This window comes from Pleurodeles waltl, chromosome 8, assembly GCF_031143425.1.
Source record: "Pleurodeles waltl isolate 20211129_DDA chromosome 8, aPleWal1.hap1.20221129, whole genome shotgun sequence".
In the NCBI taxonomy this organism is placed as follows: Eukaryota; Metazoa; Chordata; class Amphibia; order Caudata; family Salamandridae; genus Pleurodeles; species Pleurodeles waltl.
In genome coordinates this window covers 561,796,422-561,816,528 of record NC_090447.1, presented here as the reverse complement: position 1 = coordinate 561,816,528, position 20,107 = coordinate 561,796,422, and positions in this window count along the sequence as shown.

The window sequence follows — 20,107 nt, the reverse complement described above, 5'->3', positions numbered from 1 at the left end:
CTCCATCCTTCCACAGGCAAAAGGACAATGCACCTGTGAGACTGAGAACTGGACTCTGCCATGGATATTCCTCCACCCCCACCCATCACCCTTAGAATCACATGTACCGATATCTAGCACTGTAAATAAATCACATTTTGCACACAAATCTGTTTTGAGTCATGCTGTATTATTAACAAATGTATTACATATTACTGTTAAATTTCTGTTCTGTCAATTAGTCATGACAACATACCAATGTCAATACGCTGTATTTCATGGGCGAACCAAGCAGAAGTCAGGTACTGAGTCAGACAGCACTGAGAAGGGAAGGGAAAGGCAAAAATTAATGAAAAACATCTGTGGGGAACTACAGAAAGTACAGATGCAGGAGGCTATAAGCAATTGTGAAATGGCGTGGGTGATTCTTACCTGTGTGTTACTGGAAATACTGTTGTATCACTCTGTCCCTATTGTCTGTGTCGTCCTCAGAGTCTTCCTCCTCTTCACTCTCCACAGGCTCCACGGCTTCTACAACACCACCATCTGGACCATCCTCCTGCAGGAAAGGCACCTGGCGTCGCAAAGCCAGGTTGTGAAGCATACAGCACGTCACGATGATATGGCACACCTTCTTTGGTGAGTACATTAGGGATCCACCTGTCATATGCAGGCACCTAAATCTGGCCTTCAGGAGCCCAAAGGTTCGCTCAATCACCCTCCTAGTACGCCCATGGGCCTCATTGTACCGTTCCTCTGCCCTGGTCCTGGGATTCCTCACTGGGGTCAATAGCCACGGCAGGTTGGAGTAACCAGAGTCACCTATTAGCCACACACGCTGTCTCTGTAGCTGGTCCATCACATAGGGAATGCTGCTATTTCGCATAACATACGCGTCATGCACTGACCCTGGGAACTTGGCATTTACATGGGAGATGTACTGGTCAGCCAAACAGACCACCTGGATATTCATTGAATGGTAATTCTTCCTGTTCCTGTACACCTGTTCATCGTCATTTGGGGGCACTAAAGCCACATGGGTCCCATCAATTGCACCAATGATGTTGGGGATGTGTCCAAGGGCATAGAAATCAGCTTTCACTGTAGGCAAATCACCCTCCTCTGGGAAAATGATGTAGCTCCGCATGAGTTTCATCAGGGCAGACAACACTCTGGATAAGATCTTGGAAAACATAGGCTGAGACATCCCAGATGACATGGCCACTGTTGTCTGGAATGAGCCAGTTGCAAAGAAATGGAGGACAGACAGAACCTGCACTAGAGGGGGAATTCCTGTGGGTTGGCGGATGGGGGACATCAGGGCTGGCTCCAGCTGGGCACACAGTTCATGGATGGAGGCTCGGTCAAGTCGGTATCGTAGTATTATATGGCGTTCTTCCATTGTCGACAGGTCCACCAGCGGCCGGTACATGCGAGGATTCCTCCTTCTCATCGCTAGTCCCAGCGGACGGTGCCTAGGAAGGAGAATATGGAGTACAGAGTCAATCCACTCACAGGTACGTACAACACAGCTTGCACAGTACAGGTAAATGTATGGTTTGATATGTTTGTATGTGTGCCATTGCAAGGCCTAGGCCTGTGTGACGCATTAGAAATTAAGCCATGTGGGCCCTTGAAATGGCCGATGCCTGACCTGTGAAGTGGGACAATGGGATGTGAGGTCACTGCGCTGGCGGGGCACACCGTGGCGGTAGGCGGTCGAAGACCGCTGTGCGAAGACGCATTGGTTAACATTGAAGCCTATGGGTTTCAGGAGCCAATGACGATGTGCGCCGGCGGTCGCGGTACGCACCGCCGCGGTACGCACCGCCGCGGGCGTGACCGCCATTTTCTATCTGCTCAATCATTCGAGACCTGATCATCCACAGGAGAGGACCTATACTGCAAGTGCTGCTGTGAACTCGGTCTGGAAGTGACAATGGCTGCTGCTACAGGTGAAAGGGCCCCCGCCTTCAGTTCAGAAGAGTTGGAGAAGCTCGTGGACGGGGTCCTCCCCAGTATGCGCTACTCTACGGTCCTCCAGACCAACAGGTGAGTACACTCAGTGCACATTGAATGGGTTATGCCTGTGTGGAGTGGGGGGGATGTAAGTTGGTGGGGTGTGGAGGGAATGAGGAGTGCAACGCACGACAGATGAGAGAATGGGAACCATGGCAAGGTTGGGGAGGGGGGGGCATGTACTCCAAACATGCAGATATGTGACGGTTTCTCTTTCCCACCCTGTACATGTCAAACAGGTGAGCGCCCATCAGAAAATCGATATTTGGCGTGCCATCGCCAAGGAAGTCCAGAACTTGGGGGTCTACAACAGACGGGGCACCCACTGCCGCAAGAGGTGGGAGGACATCCGCCGCGGAACGAGGAAGACCGCAGAAACACTGCTGGGGATGGCCTCCCGACCTAGGAGGGGTGCCAGTCGCACCATGACCCCCCTGATGTCCCGGATCCTGGCGGTGGCCTACCCTCATTTGGATGGGCGCTTGAGGACAGCACAGCAGACACAAGGGGGTGAGTATCTGCACATTCTCCTATCTGTATGCGCAGTGGAGGCGTCTGGGTGGGGGAGGAGGGCTGTGGGTGACATTAGGCCAGGGCGCTCTCTGTAGTGTAGTCCTCTCACTTAGGCATGGCCCTGTGCCCCCGCCCCCCACCTCTGTAGGGTGCCAAGTGCAGCTACCCATGCTCCAGCTTCACACATGTGCGCGTCTGTTGTCCCTAGACCTGTTTGCCTAGTCAGAAGTACTGAGTAGTGTACCCCAAGTTCGCGACTTAGTGCACGAGCCACCTGTGTCTGTCCTCTCCGCAAAGGGTATTGCTAAGGCATGCACTCAACTTTGTTTAATTTCTCCCCCCACCCTAAATCTTTGTCTTCTTGTGTTTTAGCATCATCAGGCGGAGGAGATTTGGCGTCGGAGCAGGAGGGAGCTGCAGGTCACCAGGCCCCGGTGGGCACTGACACAGACACCGAGGGCACCAGTGATCCGGAGGGCGAGGGGAGCACCACAACGGGGGCCGGTGGAGACACCAGCGACACGGACACGTCCTCGTTTGGGAGCTCCCTAGCGGTGGCGGCACCATCTGTGCCCCCCGCAACAACAGGTACAGCCGCCACCCAGCGCACCAGCACCGCCCTCCCAGCAGCCCCTCAGTCTTCGCTCCGTGGCCGCTCGGCCAGGAAGGCGCGCGTCTCCTTCGCCCCAGGCACCTCAGCCCCTGCCTCTGTTACCCCTGCTGCCCTCAGTGCGGAGCTCATTGACCTGGTGAGGACGGTCATTGTTGGGCAGACTACCCTTCTGAATGCCATCCAGGGGGTGGAAAGGGAGGTGCATCGGAGCAATGCCTACCTGGAGGGCATTCATTCGGGTCAGGCTGCCCATCAACGAGCGTTCACTGCTCTGGCCTCAGCACTGACGGCAGCCATTGTCCCTGTCTCCAGTCTCCCTCTTCTATCTGCCTCCACCCTTTCTCTGTCTCCTGTACCTCAACCTATCCCATCCACACCATCAGACCAGCCTGCACACACCTCAACACCCAAGGCCAGCTCATCCAAACATAAGCACCACAGAAAACACAAGCATTCACCCAAGCAACACACAGATGCAGACATATCAACAGTCACTACCACCTCTGTGTCCCGGTCCTCCTCGTCTCCCTCCTCCCTCCCTGTGACGTCTACACTCACACCTGCATGCACCCCAACATCAGCCAGTTCTTCCACCACCAGCAAACCCTCCACTACAGTCCGCACACCTGCAGTCACCACCCCCACTGGCATTTACACGTCCCCTGTGTCCTCTCCCACTGTGTCTGTCACCCCCTCTTCCAAGACACATAAACGCAGGTAGACACCCAAACAACAGCCAACCACCTCACTACAGCCTACGTCCCAGTCACCTGCACCCAAGGACAGCACACCTGGCTCTCATACAACCACATCCTCTTCCTCCACTTCTCTCACCACTACTCCTACCCCTTACCTTGGTCCCAAGAAATATTACATCTCCAATTGTGACCTCTTTCCCTCCCCCGACCCACCCCCTCCAACTGGGAAAAGTCCCAAGGGCACCTCAGCCACCACCAGCCCAACTTCTACAGTGCAAGTGGTGCATGGCATGTGGAGTCCACCCTTTGGCGGCAGTAACACTTCGGTGAGCAGCAAGGGGACAGCCAGCCCCCCCCCAGGCAAGAGGACCCGGAAATTGAAGGGCCGCCGTGAGCGGACAGAGACGGCTGCCCCCAAGGAGGTGACTCCGGCCACTTCACCGGCCACAGCAGCCAGGGGAGGCAAGGGGCCGAGAGCCCCATCTAAGGAGCGGAAGGACAGCAGGGCGGAGAGGACAACCACCAGGAGCGCGGAGCAGGAGGGCCCCACAAGCCCCATCCCGGCTGCAAGGGACGACACCAAAGGGCCCAGGACTCACTCCCCGAAGGGGCCTGACACAGCACGGTCGGAGGGCGAGTGAGCAGGGTGTCCAGGCCAGGTCTGACTCCTGCAAGAGCACCGCTGAACAGGGCCCCGCCATGAAGACAGGTACCGCTGAAGAGGGCCCCGCCGTGCAGAAGAGCGCCGCTGAACAGGGCCCCGCCGTGAAGACAGGTACCGCTGAAGAGGGCCCCGCCGTGCAGAAGAGCGCCGCTGAACAGGGCCCGCCGTGAAGACAGGTACCACTGAACAGGGCCCCGCCGTGAAGACAGGTACCGCTGAAGAGGGCCCCGCCGTGCAGAAGAGCGCCGCTGAACAGGGCCCCGCCGTGAAGACAGGTACCGCTGAAGAGGGCCCCGCCGTGCAGAAGAGCACCGCTGAACAGGGCCCCGCCGTGAAGACAGGTACCGCTGAACAGGGCCACGCCGTGAAGACAGGTACCGCTGAACAGGGCCCCACCGTGCAGAAGAGCACCGCTGAACAGGGCCCCGCCGTGAAGACAGGTACCGCTGAACAGGGCCCCGTCGTGAAGACAGGTACCGCTGAACAGGGCCCCGCCGTGCAGAAGAGCACCGCTGAACAGGGCCCCGCCGTCTCAAGCACCGCTCCGCTGGGCCCTTCCTGTCAAGCACCGCTCCGCTGGGCCCTTCCTCTCAAGCACCGCTCCGCTGGGCCCTTCATCTCAAGCACCGCTCCGCTGGGCCCTTCATCTCAAGCACCGCTCCGCTGGGCCCTTCATCTCAAGCACCGCTCCGCTGGGCCCTTCATCTCAAGCACCGCTCCGCTGGGCCCTTCCTCTCAGGCACCGCTCCGCTGGGCCCTTCCTGTCAAGCACCGCTCCGCTGGGCCCTTCCTCTCAAGCACCGCTCCGCTGGGCCCTTCATCTCAAGCACCGCTCCGCTGGGCCCTTCATCTCAAGCACCGCTCCGCTGGGCCCTTCATCTCAAGCACCGCTCCGCTGGGCCCTTCCTGTCAAGCACCGCTCCGCTGGGCCCTTCCTCTCAAGCACCGCTCCGCTGGGCCCTTCATCTCAAGCACCGCTCCGCTGGGCCCTTCATCTCAAGCACCGCTCCGCTGGGCCCTTCCTCTCAGGCACCGCTCCGCTGGGCCCTTCCTGTCAAGCACCGCTCCGCTGGGCCCTTCATCTCAAGCACCGCTCCGCTGGGCCCTTCCTCTCAGGCACCGCTCCGCTGGACATCGCCATGTCATGCACCGCTGCGCTGGGTCCCGCCGTCTCAGGCACTGTTTATGGTTCACTGTGCCCACCATGCCTCCTCCTTGACCAGTGGAGACTGTCATCCACCGGATGGACTGTGGCTTTGCACTCCCCAGGATGGTGCAGTGGGCAGCCCACCCACTGTAGAGACATTGAGAGACTGTGGCTTTGCACTCCCCAGGATGGTGCAGTGGGCAGCCCAACCAATGTAGAGACATTGAGAGACTGTGGCTTTGCACTCCCCAGGATGGTGCAGTGGGCAGCCCACCCACTGTAGAGACATTGAGAGACTGTGGCTTTGCACTCCCCAGGATGGTGCAGTGGGCAGCCCACCCACTGTAGAGACATTGAGAGACTGTGGCTTTGCACTCCCCAGGATGGTGCAGTGGGCAGCCCACCCACTGTAGAGACATTGAGAGACTGTGGCTTTGCACTCCCCAGGATGGTGCAGTGGGCATGGTGTCTCCTCGTGGATCTGGCGTCGTGGACTCATGTGGCTGTGGTGGCCCCCCCTTCCCTTCCCCCTGAGGTGCCTGTAGTTTTAACATCAGATGCCCCTGCAGTGTTCTCTCCAAAGGACTCAGGTCTGGTGTGTGGGCTTTGCCCTTGTTTTGCAGAACATTGGCCCACGGACATGTTAGATTCGTAGGATGTGCAGGACTTGTTACTTCAGTGATACACTGATGTGTATATATTTTTGTTTTTTGTAAATATTTTTCACGGTTGCTCAATTATTTCCAGGTGCTTTTTTTGTACATAAATATTTATTCCAAATTTGGTTGTGTCATTGTATTTTTAAAGGGTGTTTGTGTGGTGTCACTGTGACTTCCTGCTCTGCATTGGTGTGTACATATTGGGGGGGAGGGGGGGGTCGCATATGTGTATGCCCGTAACCTTTCGTCCTCCCCCCTCCCGTGTGTCGTAGGTGCAGTACTCACCGTTGACCTCTGCGCCGGAGTTCGTACTCGTGGTAGATGAGCAGGTAGATGAGAGCAGGTATGATGTTCAATTCGGGTTCCATGCTGTCCGGATTCCGCGTGGAGTGTCTCGAGGTGAGCGTTTTCCATTGAAAATGTCTGTTTCCGCCGTGTTTTTATCGGCGGGGCTCCCGCCCCGGAAAAGGTGGCGGATTGGTGGGTCGTGATAGGGTGGGCGGTACATTGTCTGCCGCCTGGCTGTTGGCGGTGACCGCCGCGCTGTTTGTTTGTTCCGCCGTGGCGGTCGGAGTGTTAATGCGGCGGGCTGTGTTGGCGGTTCCCGCCAGGGTCAGAATTGCATTGTTTTGACCGCCGGCCTGTTGGCGGGTTGGCCGCCGCTTTATCACCGACCGCCAGGGTTAGAATCACCCCCTAAGTATTATCTTTACTTGTGTATAAATACTGTGTAACTATAAGTGGTATTGCAGTAAATTTGCATGTCTCCTAGTTCAGCCTAAGCTGCTCTGCTATAGCTACCTCTATCAGCCTAAGCTGCTAGAATACTACTACATTTCACTAATAAGGGATAACTGGACCTGATGTAAGGTGTACGTACCCAAGGTACCCACTACAAACCAGGCCAGCCTCCTACATACTGTATATGTGTCTTTCATACAACATCAACAATTGTCATGCTTGCCAGTTGTGGGCTGGGCATGCCCCACTGCATCCAACAGCCAGTGTAATGGATATCAGAAGGAAGCACCCTCAGCAGGAAACTCAGTACTACAGAAATGTCACAGGCCAGAAGTAAGAGATTGTGAAATCCAAAGGAAGACCAGGCTATAGTCAGTATTCCAATCTGCAAATGGAGCATGACAAAGAGTGCCATTAGGATGGAGGGTATGGTGGCATACTAAGGGCACTTACAGGTAATATCAGCCATGGCCATGGTAGACTACCTACCAAGCAGGGTCACCCCGAAAGGAACCATACCTTAACTGGGACAGGATATTCACATTACCATACCATAGCTACATATGCACTTATACCATGGAACGCACAAAGAACATCACTGAGATACACAGTATTTAACCATACACTAAATTAGGCCCCAGAAATGTAGAGTTGTCACTTACCTTTGTCAGTATACAGTGACCTGCAACTTGAACTGCAACGTCAGTTTAGAAACACAGCTAAGTCCCAAATCAATCACTTGGTACACCACCCATTGTGAAGCCATGGGGCATGATGCTTACAACACACATGGACCATGTATTACAAGTGACACATCCCCCCGAACCCCACTGGTACAAGGAAGGGATGAAGCAGTAACAGCCTCACTACAAGAACCAACAAGTTATAACATACTGAGCCTAAATGCACATTATCAGCTACCTGACTGGTTCTAATCTCAAGTCTGTCAGCATATGACAGTGCCCATTGACAATGCATACCTCTAGTATTGAATGCAGAGCCAAAAGCACATGGCTATATCAGTGAGTGGAAGGAAAAGAGGATAGGACAAAGCAAGAAACAAACCTCAATACATACTGATTGGACCATTACAGAAGTGTATGTCAGGATCTAATGTAACTATAAATGAGATAGGTTAACATATTGTACTGTACACTTTACTGACTATCAGTCTGCATCCACAAGTCACACATAGACATTGGAGCACATGACACCACCACTGATGAAGCTAGAAGGGAGGTGTAAAGGCAGCCTTCTACTACAAGTTGTGCTCATTCAACATATCATATGCTGCACTTCACATACCTGTATGTCAGTTGAGTACTGATTGATTAGATGTGCCCTAGAGTCAACGCCTCCTTCTTCCTCAGTTTCATCTCCATCTCCAGTCACAGGACCAGCTGCCTTCCCCTCATCTGCTATCAATGGTATCTGACGTCTCAAGGCTAGATTGTGGGGCATGCAGCAGGCAACGATAATTTGGCATACCTTTGGGGCGAGTGGAGGAGGGCTCCACCTGATAGGTCCAGGTACCTGAACCTTGCCTTCAGGAGTCCAAATGTTCACTCCATTATACGCCTTGTCCTCCAGTGGGCCTGATTGTAACGGAGTTCACCTGGTGTGGCTGGGTACCTCACTGATGTCAACAGCCAAGGACGATTTGGATAGTCATCACCTGTGTACACAAAGGGACAACAACTCCAATGTTATATGTGGGACTGGATAGAATGTAGTGACAGTAAACAAAACGCCCAGTCAGACACAACAATACTTACTTACCAAGCAGCCAGGCCCTCTCTGTTTGTAGTTGTGCCATCAGATGTGAGACTTTGCTGTTCCACATGATGTAGGAATCATGCACAGAACCAGGAAACTTGGCTGTAACTTGTGAGATGTACTGGTCTGCCAGGCACACCACCTGTACGTTGATTGAGTGGTAGTTCTTCCTGTTCCTATACACCTGTTCATTGGCACTAGGAAGGACCAGGGCTACATGGGCCCCATCAATAGTTCCTACCACATTTGGAATGTTTCCCATATCATAAAAGTACGCCTTTGCAAAAGCCAAATCCTCTCAGTGGGGAAACCTGATGTAGCTTTCCAGGTGTTTCAACAATGCAGACAGTACATCCTTCAACACAAGACTGAACATGGGCTGAGGCTTCCCAGCTGTTAAAGCCACTGTATTCTGAAAGTATCCTGTGGCTAGGAAGTGTAGCACTGACAAGACTTGAGCGATGGGAGGTATGCCATAGGGATTGCGAACTGCAGGCATCAGATCTGGCTCCAACTGAATACAAAGTTCCATGATGGACAAACGATTCAGATTATATGTCTGTACGACATGCCTTTCCTCCATGGTTTCCAGGTCTACCAGTGGACGTACACTGGTGGGTGTCTCACTCTCCTCATGGCAGCATTACTATGTTGAGAAAAGGGAGTGTACAATGAGTAATTCTGTATTCACACATCTATTACACATTGCACATTACCTGACACCTAACATATGTAGAGGATGCTTAGAAATTCTGACATATACAGTACAGCCCATAGATAGTCAATGATTCCTGCTTCATTGCTGCACATTGGCTTGCATGCAAATTGGAATGTATTAATGAGACTAATGTAAGTGTACAAGTGTGTAACATTTAGCTCTCCAGCACTATTCATACATTACTATTGTACACTACCTATATCTACACGTGGCCTATGTACCTCAGAGTCGCTATACATGGTTATCACCATATATACTCCCTAATCACATCATTAAGTGACTATATGACCAATATGTTGCACATACAGGGTTGCATTACATACGTGGATACTGACTTTGGGATGGAATAGGTGTATGACACAGATAAGTGAACACATCCATCGAAGAAATGTTTACAAAATTACAGGCGCCTGACATACTGTACTGTACAGGTGGAAGTGACCTGAGTCCGCCAGCGGAAGTTGTCATTGCGGTAGGCGGTCACAACCGCAGTGCAACTTGACATTGGATAACATTGCAGTCTTTGGTGGACTTGGGCCAATGGTAATGACCACCGGTAGTGACGGTCCTGTATGTGGTGGTCTTGACCTCCATTTTCTGCTGTATTGCTCACTTGACTCCTGATGCTGTTGCCAGCAAGACCTTCATGACATGAGCTGCTGTGTACTGGCCTTAGGAGCCATCATGTACATCCTGCAGGTGATAGGGCCCCTGCCTTCACACCAGAAGAACTAGAGAGGCTGGTGGAGGAAGTCCTACCCCTATGTGGACAGCTATGTGAGGCACCAGAGGAGCAGGTGAGTCCTAAGCCATAGTTATGCGTGATAGATGTTGTGTGTGACGTTGCATACTTTATGTGCATTAGTGTGGGTATCGATGCATGCAGATGGCATGATGGCATGTGTGCTGAGAGGATGGGAATGAGTGGCAACTTGCTGTGCCTGTTGTGGAATGAACACCTATTTGTATGGTGCCAATGTACATGACTTTCTCTTTTTGTCTGTGTCACCCATGCAGGTAAACACCCATCAGAAGAAGGGGATATGGCATGCCATCGCCAAGCAGTTGTGGACCCTAGGGGTCCATAGGCGGCAGAGCACTCATTGTCGCAAGCAGTGGGAGGACCTAAGATGCTGGGCCCGGAAGACTGTGGAGACCCAGCTAGGGATGTCCTCCCAATGAGGGAGGGGTGCCCATTGGACCCTAACCCCCTAATGGCCTGCATTTTGGCAGTGGCCTACCCTGAGGTGGATGGACATTTGAGGACAGCACAACAGCCACAAGGGGGTAAGTACGGACTGACTTCATTAACTTTGGCCTGATAGTTTTGTGCTTGCTGACACACTTTAGTAGCTGAAACACTGTAGTTGGTGCTCCATGTATTTAGTCAACTGGGAATACGTTGTACTCTATTTGCATTACACAGAGATGGAGATAAGTCCCTAGGCTAGCGCATGTGTACATTCAGATCAGGTGTGTCTAGGTACAGCTATATCTGCATGTGGAGATGTACAGTGGTCACTGCCACATGTACATATATGTCTGTAGGCTGCTGTCTCATCCTACCTGTCTAGTTAATGCTGGTCCGTATATCCAAATAGATGAGTATGTAACTCTATGGTGTCTGCCCACTCCCATCTATGTACTTAAACATGTGTTGGACAGGGCCTAGTTAGCTTTTGTTCTGGTGCAGGTGTTGACTCCATGTGAGTCTGGCATCTCATTCAGTCAACAGGCATGGGAATATGTGAACACTACATATGGGTTAATGGTGCTGTCACCATTGTCCCTTCATGTGCATATTATGGGGTATGTGTAGGTTGTAACTGAAGGACATTCAATATGGGTGTTTAATCATGTATATGTGACCTATTTACGAAGTGGATCCTGTTTAGTTTTGATGTGAATCAAGAGTTTAGCTTAGCCTTCTGGCTTGCAGGCCTGTGCCCCTGTCACCTTGTGACTTTTAAAATACTTAGCTTGCTCTGTTTTAGCACATTTATTTAATTATTTCTTCCAAGATGGCTGCCATATTTATACTTAGGAAGATGTTTTAGTTTCACGTTATCAGGGTCACTCCTTAAGGGCGTCACTATCAGCGTCAAAGATAAATGAGATACGTGGGAATTCACATCATGTACTTTCCCCTTTTGTGTGACAGTAATCTAATGTACCTTTTCAGAGAATTGTTTACATAATTGCCGCCCCCAAGCATGCCTTCTTATTTATTGTTTCGGAACATACCTGTGTTAGGGGTCCTAAAAGATCTGTATAAATACATCTCACACAGGCAAGATAATCAGAAGGATTCCTACCAGATGCCATCAGCGCTATCTATGCTACACATCGCCTTGATGCTGAACCAGTCTTCTTGTCCCCACTGAGTCTGATCTACAGACCTCATTCCAAGGTAATGAGGGTTGGGGGCTCTTCTCATGGTCATAGTACTGGCAGATTAGGTTTATCACACTTAGCTCTCTTTAGGCTAGAGATTAAGTTTATCATTCGAGGGTATTAGGATCTATTTTACACCTGCTTTACATCTTATTTTATTGAGAGATGCTGGGGGTCTTTATATTCATGACTCTTGTTTTTACCATTCTGTTTCTTGCTTTGTTCATTATCCTAATCATTGCAACCCACGCAATTTACAGTAGATTTCAGTATTGTTAATAAAACCTATTGAAAACTTTACTGCATCTCTTTCATTGCCTGTGTATGAGTGAGACATGTTGCTCCTGTGAGAAAAGGGTAATCTCCATTTAACCACGACTCCCCTGAGATGTCTCACTCTTGAGTCCATGCGTAACGGCTGCCACAATTCACCTTTTACTATTTGGGTTTTTGGTGAGGTACTGCTTGTGAGCTGGGAGGGTTAGGCAGACAGTGGCGACTTGTTGTAGTATTGGCTCAGTCATCTAAAAACAAAAGTGCTGTCATCCCTAAACCAGCAGTCTTGCCTAGAGCAAGAGTCAAATTAAGAACTCATGATTTTCCAGGCCATTGAAATGTGAACTGATCACTAGTGTCCTAATGGCTTTGATTGTGTGGAGGTAAGTGATTAGGCAGTCCTACCCATACACAAATTGCTATGTCCATGCAATATTTGCCAAAGCCCTACCAATAGTAGTGCATCATGTGGTAATATCTGCCTACATCATGTCACAATGGTTATTTTGGGTCAGATATTGTAGAGTGGGACATTCCTTGTTGCCCTTTGCTTAGCTGATGTGGATAGGTTATACGGTACATGCCATGGGGTCACTTCTTACTATGAGACGTCATTGTTTGGCTGTAGTACTATCTGTCATACAGGTGGTGTAGTTGTGGCACATGTTGTAAGTGCAATGGCAGTGGTGTGGGTCCATGTGTGTGCATCATGTGTACATGTGTTCTCAGTGGAATATGTGTGCTTTGTGGACCTATGGTTACAGTATTAACATGTGGGGAATGATATGAGTGATGCGGCTTTCCTCATGTTGACATGTGGTGGCTCTGTATATGCATGTCAGGTGGAATATGAGTTGGCCTCTTAGGTATTAGTTGCCTGTCCCATGTTTAGTTGTGATTACAGTGCTCTTTGTGTGTGCTAGGTTTGCCACTGTTGCCGTACATGCATGTATGGTGTAGTGTGTATGGAGACTGCAACTAGGCATGTAGTAATATAGCTGGTCTCCAGACATGTACTGTCACATTCAGATGGCACCTGACTGGGCCTGCCAAATGTTGTGCCTTCATCATGGATTGTATTTATAGTGTAAGATATCTACAGAGGGTTCAGTTAGGCATGTGATAGCAATGGCATGAGCTGTGTAGTTAGTCAATTGAGTTGTCTTGACCAGCATGGTACATACCTCATAGACATGGATATGTCAGGAGTATAATGTGAACATGCATGATATGGTGTTATCTGTCAACTGTTTTCCTTATGGTAATAGGTTATATATGACCTGGATGAGGATGTTTCTTCAGCTTTAGCAAGGGTATGATGTGCATGCTGACATAGGTTTACAGGTGAATAGATGGAAGGGTCCAGTTGTAGTACCTCACATGGATCATGATAGCGGTGGAAGATATGACATGGAGGGGGGGAGCAGTGAAATGTTGTGACATGAAGTAGGATTGTGTTATTCCATATGAGATTCCCTGGCCAGGAGATGTCTAACTACAGTTGTGCATCTTGTCATGTGTGTATGTGAAGAATTTGATGACCATCTCTCTGTCCCTCTCTCTCTCTCTCTCTCCATTTGTGTGCATCAGCACTGGCGTGTGAAGGAGATGGAGCACAGGCGAATGGGGAAGCTGCCGGCAACGGGACACAAAGTGCTGAGACCGCTGACAACAGAGGAACCAAGTGGCCCGGACGGTGAGGGGAGTGCCATGGGGGAGGCCGAAACATCATCATCAGCATCTTCAGAATCCTCCTCCAGTGGGCACTCCCGGGCAGTGGCAGACCTTTCTAGGATCACCCCAGCATCATCTTTGTCCACCACCCCCTTTCTACCACCACCCTCCCTGTAGCTCCCCACCCAGCTGTCTGTGCCCGCTCACCCAAGAGGGTGGGCATCTCCTTTGCCGCAGGCACCTCTGCCCCTGCCCCAGTCAGCCCTGCTGCCCTCAGTGAGGAGGCTCTTGACCTCCTGAGGTTGATCTCTGTGGGTCAGTCGACCATTGTGAATGCTATCCAGCGACAGGCAACTCAAGTCCAGCACAGTAGTGTGTTCCTGGTGGGCAATCACGGTACACTGGCAGGCCTACAGAGATTCTTTCAGGCTCTGGCCTCCACACTGATAACAGGCAGTCACCCTTTGCCTTCCGTCCCCCCTCCACCTTCCTCTACCAATACCCCTACCCCTCTTCTTCCCAAACCCAGCCAAAGCACACAGACGGATCAGCAAGCATCCACCTCAACATCAAAAGGTAGCTCAGACAAACACAAGCACCACAAGACCAACCACTGGCATGCACACAAACAAAACCCACACACAGCAACAGTCACTTCCAGCATTGACACCCCCACCACACCAGCACCTCTGACACTACAGCTGGCATGCCTGCAGTCACCACATCCACATTCACTGATCCAGCCACAACTCCTATCCTATCCACAGTCACCACAATAGCAGACCCTCAGACATCCACCCCAATCACCACATCTGCAGCCACCACATATCGACCATGCCTGCAGTCACCACCCCAAAAGACAGTCACCCATCTACCACTGCATCTCCCAGCACCTCCACCCCCTCCTCCCAAGGCACATAAAAGCCCACACTCACCCACCCAACAGACACCAGCAAGCATACCTCGCTCACACATGCACCCACTACATCCACCAAGACACCTCTTACAAGCACTCCCCCTCCCTCCACTCCCAAACCCTTTTGCCATGACCGTTCCCATGTGAGTAAGAAGCATTTCCTCTCAAGGTTTTCCTTTTTCCCTACACCTCTCCCACCCAGTGATACCCCTAAATGATCAGTGTCCCTCCCCAAGACCAGCCCTTCCACCTCCAAGACCTCCATTGCCCTCCCTGCATGTTCCCATGCCCCTCCCCACCAAGAAGTTTACACCTCGTAAGAGCTCCCAACTCTCCCCAAAGCCTCAACCAAAGACCCCCTTCCAAGTCCATACACAAGGATCCCCCTCCCAAACCAAAGCCCAAACCCCACTCCTTCTCCCCCCATACCTTGAGGTGCCTGCCTGCCTGCCCCCTTGAAGCCCCAACCAGTGGAGGTTACATGGCAGTCAGGAGTCAAGTTGGGGCACAGACATATAAATTTGGTGCATTTCTCACATGGATATTTTGTACTGGCCTATAGCCTTTGTACATATTTTGTTATATTTATTAATGTATTTCAATAATTATCAGGGCCAACCTGTTGTTGCTTCAAAGGTAACGTATTTGTCCTGCATTTCTTTTCTTTAGGCACTTTTGCTTTTGACTGAGATTGTTTGTGTATACGCATTTATGTGTGAGTAGTGCTACCAGTTATGTCTGGCCTGCATGTGTTGTTCTGTGCACTGCGTTTGTCCCCCAGTGATGGGTGTGTTGTGTGATGGGAATGTATACGTGTGTTGGGGACATATAATTGTGTTGGTATTGTGTGGTGTTTGTGTCGACTTGTGTAATTTGCTGCATTTTGTGCATTTTAGTGGTTGTACTGTGTGCGTGTGTGTTTGTGTAGATTGGTATGTGCAAACCGTTGTGATGTGTGTTTGAGGGGTATGTGTTATGGCTCGTTGTTTGGATGTCTGATTGTGTATATATGTCTCTGGTGTTGTTATGTTGTGTTGTATGATTGAATTGTGACGTGGAAGTGTTTAGTGTGTGTTCTTAAGGGTGCTTTTATGTTGTTATGGTAGTGGTGTTTTGTCATTTGGTGGTGTTGTACATTGTTGTGTTTGAGTGTGCCACTGCTGTGTATCTGGGTGTTGCTGTGTGTCTTTTTGCTTGTGTGTGTGTGTATGTGTGATGGGCGTAGTGTGTGTAGTTGTATGTGCATGTGTGTATGTGGCAGTGTGTGAGTGTGTGTGTGTCAGTGTGAGGTCACATGTATGTGTGTCTGGTCCTCACCAGCCATCCCAGGTATGTATATTGTGTGTGTGTAGGTACTTCCACATTTCACAAGTGACAGGTAAGTGTGTTTACTCACAGTTGGTGTCATCGTTGCTGGTTCTTAAGTCATTGGGTGAGCAGGAGCAACGGGAAGGAGTATAGTTCTGGTTGCATGGTGGCTCTTAATGAGTATGGCTTCCTGGAGGTGAGTGCCTCCTTTTATAGAGTTGTTTTCCGCCAGGGTTTCCTTGGTGGTGCGACAGTGGCAGAAACCTTGGCAGTGTGCAGCCTCGTAATCTGTCCAGCGGAAACATGGTCTCTGCCGGTCTGAAGGTGGGTACTGTTATCTGTGGGGGAATTCACCACTCTGGTGGTTCCGGTGGTGCTTTGGCTGTATTCTGTTGTGAATACCACCATGGTCACAATATGGCAGTCTTCTCCTCCAAACACTTTGACTTTACTGCTACATCTGCAGTTTCAGACATAGATCTAGTGTTACTAGATTACCATAGAGCCTTAAACTTGGCGGTTGATAAAGTATCACCTCTCAAACCTTACTCCCTGGTTCCCATGCGCCTTGGTATACACCTGAACTAAGAACAGAAACAGCCTTGTGTTAAAAATTGGAGAGACGTGGTGTCTGACTACCAATCTACTTGACAAGAAGGCCTACAGAGCATCCTTAAAAATGTATGACTCTACTATCAAGAAAACTCTGAAGTCTTATATTTCTAACCAAATCAGCCAAGATGGTAACTCCTCCAAAGAGGTAGTTAAAGTGCTTAACGTTTTATTAACCCCTGTGCTTGCTCTCAAGACACACACATGTCACAAGCACTATGTGATTCTCTTGCCAACTATTTTGAAGATAACTTCAACGTGATTTATCAAAATGTTCCTAGTCCAGTTGATCTGGTGTGCAAGGAGTCCAACTCCATATTTCCCTCCAACCCTGTCACTAAATTAGGCAAGTTCAGTTGCTTCACCCCTGAGCTAATTCAGAAAGTGCGTGCACCAGCTAAATCAGGATCTCCCCTCAATATCTGTCCGTCTAGGATTTCTGCGATCCTATTTAAACAGCTTGTCCCTGCTGTTTGTTCTTTATTCAGTCTATCTATCAACACTGGGAAAATTCCTGTTGACTTAGAAAGTGACCAGGTCATACGATTCAAGAAAAGGCCAACATGGCACCTACTAATCTTACCAACGATCAACCTATCTCACTGCTTCCTTTATTGGACAGTTGTTGGAATAAATAAATGATGTATTACCTAAAGGTCAGCAAGCTTCTGGACCTGCCACAATCTGGTTTCAGACCCTACCATAGTACTGAGACAGCCTTTTAGCCATTACGGATCACATTAGATGCTCCCTTGATGCCAATATTTCATTTTTGCATGAGCTATTGGGCTTGTACACAACATTCAATACTGTGTCTCATCCCAGACTGCTTCAAAGGCTGCAGGAGATTGGAATCCATAACACAGTGCTACAATAGTTTGGTGATTTTCTAACCAACAGAACTCAAACTATCACTCTGGGCTCATATAAATCACATACAATGATGCTGGACAAGGGGGTGACCCAGGGCTCCTGTCTCAGCCCTACACTTTTTAATATATATGTTGCTCCCCTCACCAAGACTGTTAAAGCTTTTGGAGCCGAAGTACTATCCTTTGCTGATGATATGCAGCTAATATTCTCCAGTGACAAAGATCTGGTCAAAATGAACACTTTTCAGCTGGGATGAAAGCAATTACTGCATGGATGCTGAAAATGATCTCAAATTGAATGCAGGCTAGACAGAGATTATGCTTTTTGGCAAGACCTAACAGCTATGAGCCTGTGATTGGTGGCCCCCAAAATTAGGTATTGTTCCAAGCCCCAAAGAGGTAGTCAAGAACTTGGGTGTCCGTCTTGATCAATCCCTCACAAGGAAAGAACAGGTCTTGAAAACCACATGCACCTGTTTTCAAATGATGTGCCTGTTGAGGAGAGTTTTCCTTTTCCTCCCACTTTCGGTAGAGAAAACTCTGGTTCAAGATCTGTTATTGGCCGATTGGACTATGGTAATGCCTTATTGGTTTCTGCAAATTAGATATTACTATCTAAAGTACATGTTGTTCAGAACACTGCTGCTCGTCTCATCTGCAGTCTTCCATCTAGGACAGCATCCTCTCCCCTTTTAAATTAACTCCACTTGTTGCAGGAGTATGATTAGTTGTCCCATCATTTTTGCCAATATCATTTCTGTTTTCTTAATGAAAAATGTGATATCTGAATTTACCAATGTAATCGTCTGCAGCACAATCCCATTGAGTAGGTGCTCAGGTATCTCGCTTCTGCTTTCATGTGACCTTGTCCTCTCCTTGCCCTTCTGACTTATATTGGTGTCTGTTTCCTGCTGTGTTTCATGATCACTGCTCTTTCTGCCCCTGGCTTGGTAACTGCTCTTTCTTGCTTGTACCGTTTTTTATGTCTGCCTCCTGCCTCTGGTTAACTGTTCTTTTTAGGTGTAGCGCGCAAGTGCTGTGACCTATTGTAATCTATCATTGGGCTTTTCACCACACCCACTGTACTCCCATCACTATCAGTCGTTCATGGTCTTGCCTTTCAAAAACCCTTTGTTTTCATTGGTAAATGCTTTACGTTTGTCTCTTCTTGGGGACGTCTTGTTACCGCCTTGACCATTGACCGTGTTACATGGAAAATTGCACATTTGCCGATACGTTTGACTGCGTGCTAATTTTGTTTTCCTTTTGTGACTCTCCTTCGTGGTCATGGCGGTTGTGGTGCTTTGAATCAGCTTGCTTATGTCAACTGTTTTACTTTTCATTTTAAACATATGTGGCAAGAAAAGTCCAGTTAGGAATTTGTCACGCTAATAGCTCTAACTCGAGCAAACGCAAGACCCATTGCATTGCAAATGCTTGTTTACATTTGATCTCTTAACTGCCCCTTTTGCATCTTTTGCTACTCCTACTGCTCCATTTTCAATCTTGGTCTCTTCTGTCAGATTTGTCCCCCACCTCACTTGCTCCACTGATCACATATTCCTACCTTGCTGCTGTCGCTGGACATTCTTGCTCTCCCCACTGAAATTTCACATTCTTGTTGAGCCCGCCAACTGCCCTCCATGATCCCCTACTCTCCAAGGCCTTATTTAATGATCCCCAGCACCACCGGCATGCCAAAGGCAAGCCCCTCTAGCCCATTCGCATGTGGACTACACCTAGAACCAGGAACCGTGGTCCAAATGCACCCCACAGCTACAATGCTGATGAAGTCTGCCTACTCAACCCTGGACACCACCACTGACACTGCTGCAGCCACACCTCAGTCCACGGAGGATCCCTTTGCCTGCTTGCATTGTCATTTCACCTGCTTCTACACACCTGCTCTCATCAGCCATACACACACTGCATCCCTCACCAAGAGAGAATTCAAGACTTGTTTTCTCACAGCATCGCACATCCACTCCACACAACACTCATTCACATGCATGTTCCTCAAGACATGCTCACACAACAAGCACTCTATCAAGATTTGTGACCTCATTGACTCCAACGCACTGGACCTTCGCTTCCTCACATAAACCAGTCTGAACTGCACATCAGAGCTGAACACTCCCACAGTCCTCCCTACTGGATACAAAATCCTGCACCAGGACCGACCCCCATAAACCAGGAGGAAGACTACCATCAACCACAGAGACACCATCAAGTGTACCCCTTACACTGACCTAGAAGTCACTTTTGTGGACCACATGCACTTCAAGCTTCAGGCAGACAGTAATAAAGGCATCCTCTTCTAACTACCCCAGGACCTCACACCCACTTCAAGATCCTCCTCACCTACCACACCAAAACTGTCACCAGGGGCCTCAAAGACTTCATACTTTTAGACAATGTTAACTTTCATCTCGATGACCCCAAAGACTCCAACTCCATAGACTTGCTTGAAAGTCCATAGAACACCCACCTCACCCAGCTCATGCAAGGCCCTACCCACATCGCTGGAC